This window comes from Natrix helvetica, assembly GCF_964273705.1.
Source record: "Natrix helvetica genome assembly, chromosome: W".
NCBI lineage: Eukaryota > Metazoa > Chordata > Lepidosauria > Squamata > Natricidae > Natrix > Natrix helvetica.
Window position 1 is genome coordinate 1747582 of NC_138555.1, and position 20915 is coordinate 1768496.

Below are 20915 nucleotides of genomic sequence, written 5' to 3' on the forward strand. Positions count from 1 at the left end.
CATTCCCTGGAAGTTTTCAAGAAGATGCTGGACTGCCCTCTATCAAAAATGGTGTAGGATCTCCTGCTTGGGTGTGTGTGTGTGTGTGGAACAGATGGCCTTCGAGGCCCCTTCCAACTCTTGTTAATTTGTAAATCCACCACAGCAAAAACAAGGCGGCCTTTTGGTTCTGGGGAGACAGATTGCCAAGCCTGCCCCGCCCTCTGATGGTAAAGAGGGGAACTGCTTCCATTGCAACTCGCACCCTAAAAGACTTGAAAGGTAAGGATACTATTAATAATAGCAAATGGAAAGCGGGTACCAAAGAGCATCAAGGCAGAGCAGCCTTGAAGTTCTTTAGCACCCCGTCCTGTTTTCCTGGGCTAAATCTGTGTTTTTCTCACAGTGCCCCGATACATTCTTTTCTTCCATTGGCCAACGTGACCTTCTCTGCCAAGGAAACGCGGACGCCAAAGTCACCCTCCCCTCCCCGTTCCTGGCAAACCCGTGGAGGGAACCTTCCCTTTCGGCCACCCCACCTGCTAGTTAGAGGGTGGACAAACTAGTTGAGGCTTCCAAGTTCCACACAGACAGACCGGCCAAAGGGACAGCGGCGCCTGCAAGCCCATCGCCCTGCAAAGGTGATCAAAGCTTCCCCCTCCCCCCCTTTGCATAGGATACCGTCCAGCTGCCCTCCACCCCACCCCCGCCTCTCTCTGCAGCAGCTGGCACCCCAATGTTGTTCTCTTGGGGATTGTCAGGCGGAGGGGGGCGGGCCAAGGACCCCCTTCCAGGGGACAACCGGAGTCCAGAGAGACCCTCAAAAGCTAGCATCCTCCTCCCCCAACACAGCAGAGGCGGCTCGGACCATGCCTGACCCCCTCCAGTCCTTCACTCTCCTTGCGAAGACGGAACATCAGGTTGTGAAGAACTGGTAGAAGGAATATCTGCCTGTGAATCTTGGTCATCAGGCTGTCAGCGTTCTAAATACCATGCATGAAATCAATCAGAGACCAAGGCAGAATCATCCTTAAAGTTCCAATTTAATCATACAGGCAACTTAGCACGTCTATGGAATTCCAACTCTGATCTTCTTCCTGGAATTCCACCCAGTTGAAAGTTCATGATCTATCCCCACACCCCATAATCCATCACATGTTCCAATCATCATCTTCCACGCTGGCATCTACACCCCTCTGCTTCCGGTCAGGTGTCGAGGTGCGGAAACAAAAGCTGACCTTGAGCTTCTAGAAAGAATGACAACAATACATTCCACAATCCTACTCCTTTCTATTCCCCCCTCCCAACTACTACACTACTAAAACAGCATAGGAAATTATAAGAAAGTGTGGCAGGCCAAAGATCCTAAAAAGAACATAACTACAGGCCTGACAGGCGGCCTCTCCTCAGAAGAAAAACGTTTCCTGAAAAGAGAATAACATAAAAGTTAATATAATACAATTAACCACATCTTCTTCCCCCAGGCTTATTGGGAAATTTCTCATGGAACTGCTTTACTAACTTCTCCACTTTTAGGTTCCCACTGTTCACCCAAGTAGCTTCAGACCAAGGGTAACCCTTCCAGTGCACTAAGTACTGTAAGCGACCCCTATTCAGCCTGGAGTCTACAATTTTTTCCACCTCAGATTGTGTTTCCCCTTCTATCATTACAGGAGGAGAGTGAGCTTGGGTGTATGCTCTTATGCTAGACCCAATTACTGGTTTAAACAAGCTACAATGAAATTCTGGGTCAAATTTCCCTAGACTTCTGGGTAGACGGAGTTGAACTGTAACTGGGTTAACTATATTCACTATTGGGAATGGACCTAGAAATTTTGGATCCAATTCCTTACTAGGCATTCCTAATCTTATGTATTTGGTAGACACAAAAACTTTGTCCCCGACACGGTAGGGGTTTTGGTGCGAGCGATGTTGATCAGCTTGCTTCGTGTAGGCTTCTGCTGCAACTGCTAGAGCCTTCTTCGTATTCTCCCATCCTTCCTTTAGCGTGTCCATCCATTCATTCAAAGACATGAAGGAAGTAGGTTCTCTAGGAAACTCAGGCATGGCAACAAATTCCATGCCACTGGTAATCTGGAAAGCCGTTAATCCTGTGCTGCTGTGGACCGCATCGTTGTACGCCACTTCGGTGAAGGGTAGCAAGTCCGACCAGTTGTCTTGCTGATAGTCCACAAAACACCGGATGTATTGTTCCACCACCGCATAGGCTCTCTCTGCTGCGCAGTTCATGCTGGGATGAACCTCTGAGCTCAGTTCTTGTGTGGACCCAATGGATCTCAGGACCTCTCTCCAGAACATGGCTGTGAACTGGACTCCGCGGTCTGAAATGGTCCCCTTGGGTACTCCATGCAGGCGATAAATGTGTTTCACAAACATTTTCACTAATTCGTTTGCGGATAGCAATCCTGAGCAAGCAATGAAGTGTGCCTGCTTAGAACCCAAATCAATAGCTGTCCAGATTACTTTATTCCCACTGCTGTTTGGGAGTTCCACGATGAAGTCCATAGTGACGTCTTCCCATGGTCGGTTAGGGCTCTCTGCTGCAGGTTCTGGGCTCTTGGATTCAATCAACCCTGGTTGGCCCTTTTCCTCCTCTGAGGCCTCCCCCTTGGTAGGACTCTTTGTCACCTTTAGTTGGGGATCCTCTTCCAGAGGTTGTTAACCCAGATGACTCTTCTGTGGTGGCATCTGGGGCCCTCTCTTTACCACCGTGGTGGTTGGTGAGCACGTTTGTGGCATTGGGGCTGGAGCCAAGCACTCTGACGCTCCGTGGCCAAGTTGACAACAATGGTGGCATTTTATTGGCCCCCCTGAGGAAAGGAACCTGGTTACATCTCTAAACTTCAGAACCTCCTCATCACATTGGACTGCTCTCCACTTTGCAGCTTCCCCCTTGGTAAACCCTTTGTCAGGCCTGTAGTTATGTTTCTTTTTAAGATCTTTGGCCTGCCACACTTTTTATTAATTTCCTATGTGTTTCATTAGTGTAGTAGTTGGGAGGGGGAATAGAAAGGAGTAGGATTGTGGAATGTATTGTTGACATTCTTTTATAGAAGCCAAGGTCATCTTTTGTCTCCGCACCTCGACACCTGACCGGAAGCAGAGGGGTGTAGATGCCAGCGTGGAAGATGATGATTGGAACATGTGATGGATTTGTGGGTGTGGGGATAGATCATGAACTTTCAACTGGGTGGAATTCCAGGAGAACATTAGAGTTGGAATTCCATAGACGTGCTAACTTGCCTGTACGAATAAATTTGACCTTTAAGGATAACTTTGTCTTGGACAATGATTTAATTCTGCATGGTATTTAGAACGCCTGACATTATTCCAAATCTCCTTTTAAAATAATTCACTAGCACCCTCCCCCTCGCAAGGGGGGAGGGGCTGGTGATGGGGGGTGCTGAATTCCCAACGCTGACCGGGACAGCGTAAAATATCAGCGAAGAAATAATGAGAAAGCTTTTGGTGATAAGAAGCTGAGAGCTTCAAAGGCAATGGAATGCTGTTTCAAGATTTATTGCATCTGGCAAGAGGACGGAGGGGGCTGGAAAAGACTTTTCTACACCCAGTTAGAAGATGAAAGGAATGGAGATTCAAGCCATCCCCACGCAATCATCTCTGATGGGGCTTCCCGGACCTTTCGGACAACTAAAAGTGAGTGCGTGCTCCCCCTCCTTCCCTCCAGCTTGGAAGCAAGGCTTGGGAAAAAACCTAGATTGGAGATTTTGACTCCTTCCAGACAGCAATAAATGAAATGGCTTATTACCCTGCAACTGAGTGGGAGACAGATTCCCTATCAAAATGGGAATTTCAACCCAGCCAGCAAGAAGGGATTTGGCCAGCATCTTTCACTTGCCAGCCACAAATTGGGCTGCTGTCAGCGTTCCAAATATCATGCAGAATTAAATCATTGTCCAAGGCAAAGTAGTCCTTAAAACTCCAATTTAATAAGACAGGCATGTTGGCATTATGCTGTTGAAATTTCAACTCTAAGGTACATCCGGTGAATTTCCCAAGTTAAAAGTTCATCATCTATCCCCACACCCCATAATTCATCACATGGTCCAATCTTCATCTTCCACGCTGGCATGTACACCCTTCTTCTTCCGGCCAGGTGTCGAGGTGCGGAGACAAAAGACGACCTTGAGCTTCTAAGAAATCCATAACAATACATTCCACAATCCTACTCCTTTCTATTCCCTCCTCCCAACTACTATACCAATGAAACAGCATAATATATATGTTTTAATTATGTGGCAGGCCAAAGATCCTAAAAGGAACAGAATTACAGGCCTGACAGGCGGCCTCTCCTCAAGAGAAAAACGTTTCCTGAAAAGAGAGTAACATAAATGTTAACTATTAAAATTTAACCACCTCTTCCTCCCCCAGGGGGACCCTTTGGCTTATCAGGGAATTTCTCATGGAATTGCTTCACTAATTTATCTGCTTTCAGATCCCAACTTTTCACCCACGTAGCTTCTGACAAAGGGTATCCCTTCCAATGCACTAAATATTGTAAACGACCTCTATACAGCCTGGAATCTAATATTTTTTTCACTTCATAATGTGTTTCCCCTTCTACCACTACGGGAGGAGGTGGAGTTTGGGTGGATGGTCTCGTGCTAGACTCCCTTACCGGCTTCAATAAGCTACAATGGAATACCGGGTAAATTTTCCCTAAGAGTCTAGGTAGGCTGAGTCGAACTGTAACTGGGTTAATTATCTTTTCTATTGGGAAAGGACCTAGAAATTTTGGACCTAATTTCTTACTAGGCATCTTTAATCTTATGTATTTAGTAGACAAAAAAACTTTGTCCCCCACTCGAAAGGGTGGTTGTAGGGAACGATGTTTATCAGCTTGCTTCTTGTATGCTTCTGCCGCATCTGTTAGTGCCTTTTTGGTATTCTCCCATCCCTTCTTTAGTGCCTCCAGCCATTCATTCAGGGACATGGATGAGGGAGGTTCCTTAGGTAGTTCAGGCATGGGAACGAATTCCATGCCACTGGTAATCTGGAAAGGAGTTAATCCGGTACTGCTGTGAACCGTATTATTATATGCTACTTCAGCGAAAGGTAGCAAGTCCGACCAATTGTCTTGCTGATAGTCCACATAACACCGGATGTACTGTTCCACCATCGCATTGGCCCTCTCTGCTGCCCCATTTGTGCTGGGATGAAATGCTGAGCTGAGTCCCTGCGTGGACCCGATCGATTTTAGGAATTCTCTCCAGAACTTGGCGGTGAATTGAACTCCGCGATCTGAAATGATCCTTTTTGGAACTCCATGTAGGCGATAAATGTGTTTCACAAACATTTTCGCTAATTTCTTTGCGGATGGTAGGCTTGAACAAGCGATAAAGTGTGCTTGCTTGGAAAACAAATCAATAACTGTCCAGATTACTTTATTACCACTGCTATCTGGAAGTTCGACAATGAAGTCCATTGCTATCTCTTCCCATGGTCGGCTAGGGTTGGCCACTTGTTGTAGTAGTCCAGGGGGCTTTCCCGGACGGGTTTTCATTGTTGCACAAGTAGCACAGCTTTTTACATAATCTTCCACCTCCGACCTCATCTTTGGCCACCAAAATTGACGTCTAGCGAGGTGGAGAGTTTTCAGGAATCCGAAATGACCTCCTAGTTTCGCATCATGACTCCGCTGTAGCACTTGCAATCTCATTTCTGCAGGGACGTACAGTTTGGATCCCTTCCAGGCTACGCCATCATTAATCGTTAGAATGTCATTGTTGTTGTTGAACCATGGGTCTGTCTGGAGGGCTGCTTTCAGTTCGGTTCTCAGTTTATCTTGGCTTCGACTTGAGCTGCCTTTTGGTGAGAAGAAGATATGATGGGGTGGAAAATTTCTTCCTTCTTACTGTCAAACTGGGGTTTTCTCGACAGTGCATCTGCTAACAAGTTCTTCCCTGCGGGGATGTGTTTAATTTCAAATTTGAACCTTTGGAAATATTGGGCCCAACGGACCTGTTTGGGGGATAACTTTCGATGGGCAAGGAGAGTTTCGAGGTTTTTATGATCAGTCCATACCTCGAACGGTATATCCCCCCCCTTCCAGGAGATGCCTCCAGGTGAGCATGCTCCACCTGATCGCGAATGCCTCCTTCTCCCAAATGGGCCACCTTCTTTCCGTAGTGGTGAGTTTTTTGGAGATGTAAGCGCATGGTAAGAGGTGGCCTTCCTTATTCTTTTGTAGTAGCACCGCGGCTATCGCGACATCACTGGCATCCGTTTGGATTATGAAAGGTCGCTCTGGATCGGGGTGTTGCAATATAGGTTCTTGGGCAAAGAGCCGTTTTAATTTCTCAAAAGCCTTTTGACAGTCAATTGTCCATCTTAATGGTTGGTTTGCTTTTGGTTTAGTAGGGGAAGGCCCCGTTCTTAATAGGTCAGTCAATGGTAGGGCAATTTCAGCAAAGGTTGGAATAAACTGCCTATAAAAGTTTGCAAATCCAAGGAAGCTTTGTAATTGTTTGCGAGTGCTTGGAGGTTTCCAATCTAACACCGCTTTCACTTTTTCTGGGTCCATTTCTACTCCTTCATTGGAGATACGATATCCCAGATAATCTAGCGAGGTCTTGTGGAATTCACACTTTGACAATTTTGCATAAAGTTTGGCAGCTAGAAGTTTTTTCAGGACTTGCCGTACCAGTTTCACATGTTCTTCCATGGTCTCAGAGAAGATCAAGATGTCATCTAAATAAACGAGTACTCCGCGGTACAGGTGGTCGTGTAGCACTTCATTTATGTACTGCATGAATACTGCGGGTGCTCCTTGTAGTCCGAAAGGCATGACTTTATATTGGAAGCTGCCTAAGGGAGTATTAAAAGCGGTCTTCCACTCATCCCCTTTCCGGATTCGTATACGGTAATACGCCTCTCTCAAATCCAGCTTGGTGAAAATCTTGCCCTTAGCCAAGTGGTTCAACATATCTTTCATGAGAGGGAGGGGATAGGTATTCTTTTCGCATACCGCATTCAAAGCTCGTAAGTCCACACAGAGGCGAACCCCCCCATCTTTCTTTTCCCTGAAGAGCACTGGGGCCGCTACTTTTGATTTTGCTGGTTCAATAAACCCTCTTTTCAAATTGGTGTCGATGTACTTCCTCAATTCTATCATCTCTTTAGGCGTCATAGAGTACATTTTGGGCTTTGGTAAGGTTACCCCAGGTTTGAACTCTATGGCACAATCTGTGGCGCGGTGAGGTGGAAGGTAGTTTCCGTCTTCCTCACTGAACACCTCCGCCAGATCCCAATAGATCTTTGGGACTCGTTGGATTCCCGGAAGTTTAGTGTCTGCTGCGGTTGCTGCAGGTTCTGGATGGGTTGGGCTGTTAGGTTCCAATGTTCCTGGGTGGCCCTTTGGTTCCACTGGTGGTAACGGCCCAAGTCCAATAGTCACCTTTCTAACGCCATCCTCCCACTTTATGGTAGGTTCCCACTTGTCCAACCATGCAAGCCCTAGGATAACTGACTCCTGCATTCCAGGGGCCACGATGAATCTGAGGAACTCATAGTGGCGGCCTATCACCAGTTTTACTAACTCAGTGATCTTTGTAGCTGGAGCTCCCCCAATTAGGGTTCCATCCACTTGCTCAAACGGAATGGGTTGTTTCAGGGGTCTGGTGCGTATACCTAGTTGCTCCACTATTGACATGCTGATTAAGCATCGGGTGCAGCCGGTATCTATAATCACCCCAACTTCCCCTTCTACCCCCCTTTTCGGTATTTGGAGTTTGGCTTTTATTTGGAAGGGGCGGATAGGTGCACTCACCATTGGGTCGTCTTCTGGGTTTCCTTCCTCTTCCTCCTCTGAAGTGTCCCGGGCGTTTTCAGTGGCTCTGCTCTCTGCCCCTGCTGGCTGTTGTGCTAGACGACTTTTTTCTGGTGGTTTTCTGGGGGTTTTCTTGACTGTGCTGGCAGGTGGTTGGCGTGGTTGTGGAACTGGGGCTGGAGCCCAGCATGTAGATGCCCGGTGGCCAAGCTGACCACAACGGTAGCACTTTATTTTGGGGCCCCAGGAACGAGGGGTTGGCAGGAGCTTTTCAGTTTGCTGCCTCTGCGTTCGGTGGGCTAACGGTTTTTTTTCAGGGGTTCTGGTACCAGGCTTTGGATAGGTGTTAATCTCGTGGTCCAGTATGATTGCAGTGGTGTACCATTCTTGGATACGATCTGGGGTCCCCCTTACGGCACAAGCTTGTTTCAGTTTGGGATCTAAGGCCTTTTTGAACGTATAGACCAATAGTCTCTCTGGCCAGTAACGTAGTCTTCCAGCTATTCTCCGGAATTCCCAAACTAATTCTTTGACCGGCCGACCCCCCTGTCGTAATTCCTGGATCTGGTCTTCAGCATCTACCTGTTGGGCCACATCGTAAAATCGGGCCCGCATCAGTTGGATGAACCCCGTTATGTCATCTAACTCAGGAGCTGCTTCTTCATGGAGTTCCGCTATCCATTGTGCTGCCTCTCCTTCATTCATCCCCTCTGCTATTTCTTGGATCAGTTCTCGATCCGTCAGGTATTGTGGGCCTACTTGGTCAACGTACGCCAACACTCGATTCATAAAGTAAGCTAGTTTGTCTCGGCTGCCATCATAGGTTGCACGGAACCGGGGGGGTGTGGGAGGAGGAGGGGGTGCTGGTGGTTGAACCGGAGCAACCTGTTGGCCTGCTGCTTGGGGTGGTAAGCTTCTTTGTGGGGCCACACCCATCGGTTGGGCAAAAGCCTGCTGAGGCATTGGGGGGGGGGCTGGGCCCTGTGGTGGTCCCATTCCCTGGCTCTGCCTCTGAGCAGCTATTTGGGGTGGCGCCATTGGTTGGGAAGGGGCAGGCGTCCACTGGCATTGAGCCCATCCATGACCCGGGAAGAAAGCCCAACCTGAATTGGCTTGATTGATGGGTCCAGAGCCATCGCTTTGCAGAGGGGGGGAGGTGAAAGTGTTCCAGGCCCCTTTCGGCTGGTTAAGTTTTACTTCCCAATTTTTTTTTCCTCCAGGAGGGGGGGGTGCTGATTCGCTGATGGCTGTGTGGAAAGACCCAAGGTCTCCGCTCCACTGCGCAGCAGTTTCTCTGCTGGGAAAGGATAATGTGGGCTTTGCTAGGCTCCACCCTGGTGGTTCTGGGGGCCCCAGGGGTTTTTGTTCACTCACATTTAGGCGTCGGAATTGGTCCGGAAGGCCCATCAAAGACTGGCTGCGTGATAGCGACTGAGATCTCCATTCATTTGCTCTTCTCCCCATGCTCCAGCCGTCTGTCAGAGTTCCCTTGGGGGGCCCCCCTCCTTCCAGCAGGCATTCCTGAGAAGCAATAAATCCCGAAACTTCCTCCCGCAGATCAAACTCCGTCTGTGAGGGAAATCTTGGTTTCGGTTCCTTTCGCCGGGCGCCCTGCTGAAGCTCCCTTTGCTTCGCCTCTGCCTGTTGAACTATTTCTTTAGAAGGTGCATAGATGGTTTCGACAAAAATAAGCGATCCATCATCCTTAGCTTTCTCTGCTGCATTCTTTCCTTCCTCCATCTTCACTGAAATTTCGTCCTGCCCAGGGTTGGGTCAGAGCTGGGATTCAGTACCCCGATGAAAGAAAAAATTTTTAAGGGACAGTTGAAATAATGTCAGCGTTCCAAATATCATGCAGAATTAAATCATTGTCCAAGGCAAAGTAGTCCTTAAAACTCCAATTTAATAAGACAGGCATGTTGGCATTATGCTGTTGAAATTTCAACTCTAAGGTACATCCGGTTAATTTCCCAAGTTAAAAGTTCATCATCTATCCCCACACCCCATAATTCATCACATGGTCCAATCTTCATCTTCCACGCTGGCATGTACACCCTTCTTCTTCCGGCCAGGTGTCGAGGTGCGGAGACAAAAGACGACCTTGAGCTTCTAAGAAATCCATAACAATACATTCCACAATCCTACTCCTTTCTATTCCCTCCTCCCAACTACTATACCAATGAAACAGCATAATATATATGTTTTAATTATGTGGCAGGCCAAAGATCCTAAAAGGAACAGAATTACAGGCCTGACAGCTGCAACCAGTGAATGAAGCAAAACCAGATTGGGTTTTCTTCCCAGAGTATGGATGGATGAGATGCCACTGGCCACCTCCTTTGCCATCAGCATGGGAAAATCCTCCAAGCCAGCAGAGGGCACCTACTTGGCCCCTAACTCCTCCAAGCCAGCAGGAGGGTCCTTGGCACATAACCCCCCCTAGCCAGCCATCATTGGTTGAGCTGCAACCTGTGAAGCAGGCAACCCCAGGATGGGTTTAACCCCAGGTCATGAATGGGAGGGATGCCAGTGGGCACCTGCCCTCCCTCAGCAGATGGCACCATGGCAGAAAACTGGGCAGTGGCCAACCGAGGGATTGACCTCCCCACCGGTTCCAGTCTCCCCTGCAAGGCCCCAAAAGGTTCTTACCCCACCTCCCTACAGAGGAGCAATCTCCAAAGGGGAAGAAGGGATTACCAAAGAGAGGCGTGCAGCATGTATGGCGGGAAAATGTGCACCTGCAATGCCCCAAAAGGTTCTTACCCCACCTTCCTACAGAGAAGCAATCTCCACCATGGGAGAAGGGTTTACCAAGGGGGCAGCTGCAAGTTGGAGAGCAAGGCAGTGTGATGAAACGGTTCCTAAGTTTAGAGATGTAACTAGGTTCCATTCCTTGTGGGGGCCAATAAAATGCCACCATTGCTGTCAACTTGGCCACAGAGCGTCAGAGTGCTTGGCTCCAGCCCCAAAGCCACAAACGTGCGCACCAACCGCCACGGCGGTAAACAGAGGGCCCCCGATGCCACCACAGAAGAGTCATCTGGGCCAACAACCTCTGGAAGAGGATCCCCAACTTAAGGTGACGAAGTGTCCTACCAAGGGGGAGGCCTCGGAGGAGGAAAAAGGCCAGCCGTGGATGATTGAATCCAAGAGCCCAGAACCTACAGCACCTGCAGCAGAGAGCTCTAAACGGCCATGGGAAGAGGTTGCAATGGACCTCATCGTGGAAGGAAGCGGAGACTTAGGGGGTTTTTAGCTAAATGTTTTTTTAAAATTTGTAGGGGTTCTGGGGATGGGGGGCGGGGGGGTCAGGTCAGGAGTGATGACAGAGCCAGGTCACTAGGTGTGGTCGCGAGCGGAAGGAGCGGAAGGGAGGAGGAGGGGGAGGATATCGTCCCAATACAGGGCTCTTTGATTCCAACGGTCGTAGGGAGGGGCAGATACGAGGACAGATCAAGAACTCGCAGTCGGTTTGGAGACCGTGGGTGTTGGTTACACCCGGTCACTTGTACCAACCCCCGCGTTCTAGGTGGTCAGGAGCTGCAGACCCAGGGCCTGAGGCTGTTGCTATGCAATGCGAGGTCCGTTGTTAATAAGGCCCCCCTCATTTACGATCTAATTTTGGAGGGGGAGCCGGACCTCGCGGGAATAACGGAGACCTGGGTGGGCCACGAGGGAGGTCTACCCCTCGTGGAAATGTGCCCACCAGGCTACCGAGCATTTCACCAGCCCTGGGCCCAGGGAAGGGGCGGTGGGGTAGCAGCGATTATTCGGGAGGATTTAGAGCCGAGGGAGTCCACTGTGCCACAGACGTCCGGGTGTGAATCCCTTGTCGTGAAATGGGGCCCTGGGAGACAGTTGGGCCTGCTGATAGTATACCTGGCTCCTCGCTATACATCAGCGGCCCTGCCTGAACTCCTCGAGCTGATCGCATCGGTGGCGGTTGAGACCCCCAAACTTTTAGTGATGGGGGATTTTAACCTGCCATCGGTGGGAGAAGCATCCGAGGGGGTTCGGGAGTTCATGGCTTCCATGACAGCCATGGACCTGACTCAATTGATTCAGGGCCCGACACACGAGGGAGGCCACACCTTGGACCTTGTTTTTGTCTCTGGCCAGTGGTTGAGTGATCTGGGAGGAGGGAATTTAACCATCACTCCCCTGTCATGGTCAGATCACTCACTCCTCCGACTTGACTTCCCTGGTGCTACCCCCTGCTGCGGGGAGGCGGAACCGGAAAACACTAGATGGTTCCGCCCCAGGTGCCTGATGGAACCAGATAGGTTCCAGATGGAGCTTGGGCCACCTCATGTAGCCCTGACCCGCCCCCGGGTAGAGGACCTGGTGGTCACGTGGAATAATGCGACTACCGGGGCCTTGAACCGGGTGGCGCCTTTGTGGCCTCTCCGGCGGCAACGATCCACCCTGGCCCCTTGGTTTACCGAGGAGCTAAGGGTGATGAAGCGCCGCAAGAGATGCCTAGAGAGTCGTTGGAGATCCTCCCATTCCGAAATTGACCGAACACAGGTACGAGCCCATTTAAGGACGTACCTTGTGGCATTGAGAGCGGCCAAACGTCAATATTGTGCCGTTCTCATTGCATCCGCAGAGAACTGCCCTGCCGCCCTGTTTCGGGTGTCCCGCTCCCTCCTGTTTCAGAGGCCGCAGGAGGCCCCTTTACAGGGTAGGGCAGAGGAATTTGGGAAATATCTGCAGGATAAAATCGCTCAAATCCGGAAGGATTGGGTCCCTTTCAGTGGTCTAGTGGAGACGTCCGCGGCGAGTCTTGAGAGACCAGTCTGGGAGGAGTTTGACTTGGTTGCCATCGAGGATTTGGACAGAATGCGTGGACGACTGCGACCTACCACATGTTTACTGGACCTGTGCCCCTCCTGGCTTGTACTGGCATCCTGGGAGGTTACACGTGACTGGCTCCTGGGCCTAGTGAACGCTTCGTTGGGTGAGGGGTCTCTTCCGGCCGCCTTGAAAGAGGCGGTGGTGAGACCCTTGCTCAAGAAGCCTTCCCTGGACCCTACGGAGCTGGCCAATTATCGTCCTGTCTCCAACCTTCCCTTTTTGGCGAAGGTTGTAGAGAGTGTGGTGGCTTATCAGTTTCCACGACATCTGGAGGAAAATGATTATCTAGATCCGCGCCAGTCCGGCTTTCACCCCGGGCACAGCACGGAGACGGCCTTGGTCGCGTTGGTGGATGATCTCTGGAGGGCCAGAGATAGGGGTTGTTCCTCTATCCTGGTCCTATTAGATCTCTCGGCGGCTTTTGATACCATCGACCATGGTATCCTGTTGCACCGACTGGGGGGGTTGGGGGTCCGGGACACCGTTTTGCGGTGGTTCGGCTCCTACCTTTCCGGTCGGACTCAACGTGTGTTGGCAGGGGAGCAGAGGTCGACCCTAAGCCCCCTTACTTGTGGGGTGCCACAGGGGTCGGTCCTCTCGCCACTCCTGTTCAACACATATATGAAGCCACTGGGTGAGATCATTCGTGGTTTCGGGGTGGGATATCATCTGTACGCCGATGATACTCAGCTGTACATTTCCACCCGGAACCACCCCAACGAGGCCGTCGAAGTGATGTCCCGGTGTGTGGAAGCCGTACGGGTCTGGATGGATGACAACCGACTCAAGCTCAACCCCTCCAAGATGGAGTGGCTGTGGGTTCCGACCCCCCGGTTCAACCAGTTGCTTCCATCTCTGGCCATCGGGGGCGTACAACTTGCCCCCGTGGAGCGGGCGCGCAATTTGGGCGTCCTCCTGGATGCCCGGCTGTCCATGGACGACCATGTGACAGCCGTGGCAAGGGGGGCGTTCCACCAGGTTTGCCTGGTGCGCCAATTGCACCCCCTATTGGACCGGGACGCCTTACGCACAGTCACTCATGCGCTGGTGACGTCTCGCCTGGACTACTGCAACGCTCTCTACATGGGGCTTCCCTTGAAATGCACTCGGAGACTACAGTTGGTCCAGAATGCGGCCGCGCGGGTGATTATGGGGAGTACAAGGTACTCCCATGTGACACCTCTCCTGCGCGAGCTGCACTGGCTTCCTGTGGTCTATTGGGTGCGTTTCAAGGTTTTGATAACGATCTTTAAAGCGCTCCATGGCACAGGACCTAGCTACTTGAGGGATCGTATCCTGCCCCATACATCCCTGCGACCAATTCGCTCGCACAGAGAGGGCCTCCTCCAGGTGCCGTCCACCAGACAGTGCCGGGGAGCGCCGCCTAGGAGCAGAGCCTTCTCTGTGGCGGGCCCAGCCCTGTGGAATGACCTCCCCCCGGATATTAGGACTACCTCTGACCTCCGCTCCTTCCGTGCAAAGCTCAAGACCCACCTTTTCCAAGTAGCTGGCCTGGCTCAACCATAGTTTGATCATATCGCTCCTGACGGGTTTTTTAATTTTGTAATTTTACTTAGGGGATTTTAAATTGCTATTTTAATTGTTTCCATTTATCTGTCTACCTCCTCCACGTATACGTCTATATTTTTGTGTATGTACTGTCTATATTTGTATTTTATGTGTTTTTTATTGTACGCCGCCCCGAGTCCTTCGGGAGAGGGTGCGGCTAACAAATAAATTTTTTTTATTATTATTATTATTATTATTATTATTATTATAACTCCCAGACAGCAGTGGGAATAAAGTAATCTGGACAGTTATTGATTTGGTTTGGCTACAGGCCTGACACAGGCTTTATGGCATCTGCAACATCATCTCTAGGAAAATAAACTTCAGGATCATTGGAATGAATCCTGGACCAGTCAATATCTTCCTCAAATTAGCAGATTGTGAAATTACAATTACATGTTTAGGGTCAATAAATTTGCTCCATTTTGAATTATCATCAATACCCATAAATCTCAATTTCTTTGCTACTGGACCTCCTTTTCTTCTTTGAGCTAAGGGAATGTTCACAATAGCGTATGAACCAAAAATGTGGAGGTTCTTGAGATCAGGCTTGTAGCCATACATCATGTAGAAAGGAGTTTGATTTATTACACTGCTCCAAGTACGGTTGACAATGTAATTTGCATATTTGAGAGCTTCACCCCAGTATATGCTACTGAGATTGGCATCTTCTAGGAGACAACGCATCATGGTTTGTAGAACCCCTTGTCTTCGTTCTGCGACTCCGTTATGAGCCGGTGTGTATGGAGCTTGTAACGTTCTTTATGCCTTCATTCATAAGCTAACTGAAATTTTTTAGTCCAGTATTTGTTTTGAATATAGTCAATCCATCTTCTCCAGTCCAGCTTGTACTTCTCATCCGAATGATCCTTCAAATACGCTGAAATTTTGGCCATCTCTGCTAAGTTTACTACTTTTAACGTCCATTCTTGGATAGTAGGCAACTCTTCCTTCTTCCAGTATTGCGCCACCAACAATCTTGCTGCCGTCGTTAGGTTCAAGATCAGATTAGTCTCTATGACAGTACAGTCTGAAACTATGCCTAACAAAAACAACTGGGGTGTGAACTTTATCTTCTTTTTCAAAATATTTTGAATAACCCACCATATTTTTATCCAAAATGCTTTAACTTTTTTACAAGTCCACCAAATATGGTAGTATGTGGCACTAACACAGTCACATCTCCAACATTTAGATTGTAGATTTGGATACATACAGGCTAGCCTTTTTGGATCTAAATGCCATCTGTACAACATCTTGTAGAAATTCTCTCTCAAGTTCTGAGCTTGTGTAAATTTTACATTTCTTACCCAAATCTCTTCCCATGTTTCCATCATTATTGGTTCTTCAAAATTTTGTGCCCATTTTATCATACAATCTTTAACTAATTCTGTTTCTAAGTCTATTTCTATCAATACATTGTACAACCTTTTTATGTGCATTTGACCCTGATCCCTGATTTGTTTTATCAAGTTATCCTCATTTTGGAGAATACCGGATTTCTGGTCTTTTTTCCATCTAGCCTGTAACTGACCATACTGGAACCAGGTTTGAATTACCCTTTCATCTCTTAATGCATTCAAAGATTTCAACTGCAGTGCACCTCTATCCATACTAAGGAGTTCTGCATATGTAGTTAGATCTTATTTTTGTTCTATACTTATATTCTCTATAGCATGTCTAGGTACCCCCCACATAGGTATTTGGTTGTTTAACCTACATTGATATTTTTTCCAAACACACAGTAAGGCATTCCTTAAAATATGACTTTTAAAGATCTTGTCGGCCTTCTTGTCGTGTATTAAATAAGCATGCCAGCCATATACCAAATCATAGCCCTCAATATTCTATCCTCTGTTAGGTTAATCCAATCGCTAATTGTTGCTAAAACTGCTGCTTCTTGGTATAATTTTAAGTTAGGCATTTTTAAGCCTCCTCTTTCATGTATATCTTGCATTATTTTAAGTTTTATTCTCGGTTTCTTTCCTGCCCAAACAAAGTTGTTAATACCTTTCTGCCATTCTTCCAAATTTGCGTCTTTTTTAAGTATTGGTATCATTTGAAAGAAGAATAGAAACTTGGGCAAGACATTCATTTTAACTGCTACTATCCTTCCCAGCAAAGACAATGGTAGTTTTTTTTCCAATTATTCATTTCTCTCTGTATTTTATGCCAAAATGGTTCATAATTGTACTTATATAATTTCCCATTTGAAGTTGTAATATAAATTCCTAAATATTTAACCTTTTTTACTATCTCACATCCTGTTACTCTTTCTAATTCTTTTTTTTTTGGTTCGTAGTCATATTTTTAGCTATCATCTTTGTCTTCCCTAGATTTACTTTGAACCCAGATACTTGACCATATTGGTTAATTATATTCATTAGACCTATAACTGATTCCCCCGGCTGAGTTAAAGTTACAACCAAGTCATCCGCAAATGCTCTCACTCTATATTCGCAGTGCCTAATCTTAATTCCTTGTAGTTCGTCAGACCCACGTATTCTGTTCAATAACAAATTATTTTTGTAATTTATTTAATTTATTTAGGGGATTTTTAATATTGTGATTTTAATTGTTTCCATCCATTTGTCCACCTCCTCTTTGTATACGTCTATATTATATGTATGTTTTGTCCATAGTTGTATTTTTATGTGTTTTATTGTACGCCGCCCCGAGTCCTTCGGGAGAGGGTGCGGCTAAGAAATAAATATTATTATTATTATTATTATTATTATTATTATTATTATTATTATTATTATTAATTCCAGGGTTAAGATAAACAATAATGGAGACAAGGGACACCCCTGTCTTGTTCCTTTTTCAATTTTAAAAGATTCTGTTAAGCCTCCATTAACTATAATTTGTGCTGTTTCTGGTATATTGCTTTGATAGATTGCATGAAATGTTCTCCGAACTGCATCTTTTGTAATATTTTTATTAAAAATTGCCAATTGACTTGATCGAATGCTTTCTCCGCATCTAAGAATAAAAGCACTGCCGGGACTTGGTTATACTTTCCCAAATATTCCATTATATTCATGATTTGTCTTACATTACTTTTCATTTGCCTTCCCTGTATAAAACCAGACTGATCATTGTGAATCGTTTGTTGCGCAATTGGCATTAACCTATTTACCAATATTTTAGCAAAGATTTTGTAGTCTGTATTAAGTAATGAAATAGGCCTGTAGTTTTTTGGCTGGGTAGGATCCTGTTCCTCTTTTGGAGTCAATGAAATAAAAGCTGTTTTCCAAGATGGTGGGACCCTGCCTTCGATTTGAATTTTATTAAATAGTTCCCTAAGAGGTTCCATCATTTCTAGTTATAACTTTTTATAATAAACTGCTGTCAGGCCATCTGTGCCAGGCGCTTTGCTGATTTTTAACTGCTTAATTGCCAGGAGGATTTCCTCTGCAGTTACAAGTTGATTCAATCTTCCCCTTTGCTCATCTGTAAGTATAGGAATTTTCTCTTTCTCCAAATATCGGTCTATATCTGACTCTTGTATTTTGTCACCAGCATACAATCTGGTGTAAAATTCTAAAAAAGTCTTTTTAATCATATCCTGTTGAAAAACTTCTTTCCCTTTATATTCTACTTTCTCTATATTACGGGATCTTTGTTTTTTCCTTAACATATATGCTAGCCATCGACCTGGTTTATTGGCATTACAAAAAGTGTTATGTTTAGCATATAGAAAATTAGTGGCTATCTGGTCCGACATTAACATATTGAACTGCCCTCGCAATAAAGTAATTATCTCTTTTGCTTCTTATCATCTGGTTTAGACATTAACTCCTGCTCTTTTTTTTTATCTCTTCCTCTAATTCCCTTTGTTTCTCCCTTTGTCTGCGCCTATAAACATTGTTCAGATTTATTTAACGCCTCTCATGTATGCTTTACTTGCGTCCCAAACCATTTCCATTGATATTCCCTTATGCATATTAAAAGCAAAATATTCTTTCAATAGTTTTTTACATTCCGTAACATTTTTCTCATATCTAAATAGATTTTCATTTAATCTCCAATACCTCCTGGGTCGGTCTCCATATTCAAGTTCCATCCAGACCGGGTTGTGATCTGTTAAAGTTCTGGGGCATATCTTAGTCTTCTTTACCCTGGAAAAAAAATCATTTGTAATAAGTATAAAATCAATTCTGGAAAGGGATTGGTGCCTATCAGAAAAAAAAGTAAAATCCTGTTCTTTAACATTCCGTTCTCTCCAGATATCCCTCATTCAAAGTCATCCATCATATCAAAAAAAGATTTAGGTAATCTTGTTTGTGTTTGGGTATTTTGCAAAAGCCTCTTCTTGTCTTGAACAGGATCCAGTACTCCATTCCAATCGCTGATGTAGCATCTTGGCATCCTTGGAGCGTAGCCTCTTCCTCGGAAGGGACGTCTAGCTGGAGCTCTTGATGCTGGCGGCCATTGCAAATGTGGTGTGGCTAATTTGATAGCTTCCTCCTCAATTAAAAGTCTGCATACATGATTAACAGTGCGTTGAGCAATAGGCACGTGGTTAATCTTTACAATGGCATCTTTCCATTCATAATTCAATGAGTTAATGATAATGCTGATCATTTGGATATCATCAATAACATGACCTCTTTCTCTCAATTCACTTCTCATTCCTTTCAGTTTGGTCAAATGTCCACCAATTTGTTCACCAGGTTTCAACTTTGAACCATGGAACTCAGACATGAGCAAACATGAAGATTCAATTGAAATGGGCCTGTAGCAATCTTCCAAAATGGCCCAAATTTGTTGGGCTGTTGCATCAGGCGGGAAAGTAACCTGCAATTCAGTATCCATGGACATCAATAATGTTGTGCAAGCCCTAGTCTCTAGGTCTCTTATTGCAGGAGTCCATGGTTGGGCAGGAGGATTAAACACCATACAATGGGTACCTTCTCTGCGAAGCAAGAGTGCAACCTCACTGACCCAGGCTTTATAATTCTGTCCCGACATTTTTAATTTGGACTCACCAGTCAAAGGAGTGACAGAAAATGCCTGTTGAGGAATATGCATTTGAGCAACTTGCTGTACGGGTAAAAAGGCTGGTTGTTGAACCAGGGGGTGCTGTAATCGGACCTGTGGTCTCTGTATTACAGGTGCAGTTGATGCTTGAGCAGCAAAATTAACTTGGCTTGCTTGGGGGGCAGACATCTCCCTTTGCTGCATTAAGTATTGCCTTGCTCCATCTGGAAAACCACGTGCACCATCAGGAGGTGTTGAAAATTGGGCTTGGGAAGGCATTTAATATTTTGCAGCCTGAATATTTGAATAGTCTACAGACATTTGTGAAAGACTCTGTTGCATTGCCTGAAATTGCTTGTTAATTTTAAAATGCATGTCGGTTCCTTTTAGTAAATTATTTCTGCCAGGAGATGGCGGTGCAGCTTCACTTCTTGGCTGCAATATTTCTGCCTGCATGGCATATATTGGAGAACAAAGGAGATCACGTGGCAATTGTGACATGTGCACATCTCTCTGTTCTGATTTGCCTGACACAGTATCCTCCAGGGGGCGTGTCTTAGGCTTTGGAGAAGAAGGCAAGATGGCGTTTTCAGAAATTTGAAAAATAGGAAAGCCCTTCTTACTTGCCTCTAACGCTGTGTAATCTATTTTGGCCTGTAAAAGCTGGTGTTCAAACAATTCTATGTGATTACGATACCTTTCCATATCTTGCTCAGAAGTCTGGGGAGACTCATAAGTTTCTCTTTGTGTGTAGGAGTGAAATCCCTGCAGCCGCGAGAGCTTTGGCCTGGCGCTGAGGGTTTCAAAATCTCTAGGAGATATTTGGGAACATGCATAATCAGAAGGGAGATGTTCTACTAACCTCAGTTGTAGATTTTTATGTCCTGGACCTGGAACAGTCCCATCTTGTTGAGATCTTTCTCCCATAGCTGATTTTTCATCCAGCCTGGTTGTCAAAGTTATCGGTGTTTGGAAACTTGGAAGCCAGCGTGAAAAGTTTTCTGTCTCTGTATCAGAGGGGAGGGAACCATCGGAATGTGTTGAAGAGAAACCTCTCTGTTTCTTTTTCTTCAGCATTGTTAAAGAGTGATTGAATCGGTCTTCAGTCGATTGTAAATCATTCTCCCTAATTGGCCCATTACGCTTATCTCTTGGAAATAGCTAACAAGGAAAAAGCCATATATATAACCATCCTCTTGCTACCATTATTGTCGGGAAGTTTCGCCCTGAATTAATGAGGCGTGGACCGTTGGCTCTCCTAGCAGCATATTTCCGAATAAGCAGAAATAAAATGCGAAGCATGTTCTAATAAAAAACACTTTAATATAAAAGAAAATAAAATACAAATCTTACTAACTCAATTAACTACATTTTTGGCAGAGTTATGTGCCTGCGTCCTCTTGGCAGGCGAATGGAAGATCAGAAGGGAAGTAAAGAATGTGTGACGTATTATGTCTGACATGCGCATTAATCATTGTCAGATAAGAAACAGTTCAGTCTACTGTATAACTCAGAATATAAGCACAAGTTGGCAAACCAATTAATGCAGTGACACAGAACCCACCCCCACCCCCTTTCTGGACTTATTTCCTCCATTTATTGGGGGAAATAGGATTTTTCTTGGGTCTTCCCCGCACCCCATGCCAAAAGGAAAGCCAGCCAGGCTTCTCCTCATAGAAGCCCCCCTACCCTTCCCCCTGCTCCCTCCCCCCCCCCC

The 20915-nt window shown here is 46.3% G+C and overlaps 1 protein-coding gene across 2 annotated transcripts in view; it reads right to left on the bottom strand.

Annotated features, from left to right (window-relative positions):
• Positions 1–1009: 1009 nt before the first annotated feature.
• The window catches only part of LOC309400662 (cyclin-dependent kinase 5 activator 1-like), a 67464-nt gene continuing 47558 nt past the window's right edge, over positions 1010–20915 (bottom strand). The window contains exons 3-5 of one of the 2 annotated variants that reach the window (XR_014176687.1): positions 20061–20205; positions 18250–18336; positions 1010–1403 (exon numbers count right to left, since the gene is read on the bottom strand). The gene's annotated coding sequence lies outside the window, so the exon portion shown is untranslated. Of the gene's footprint in view, positions 1404–18249; positions 18337–20060; positions 20206–20915 lie in introns of those variants that run through there. The other variant, XR_014176688.1, reaches the window with a different exon arrangement.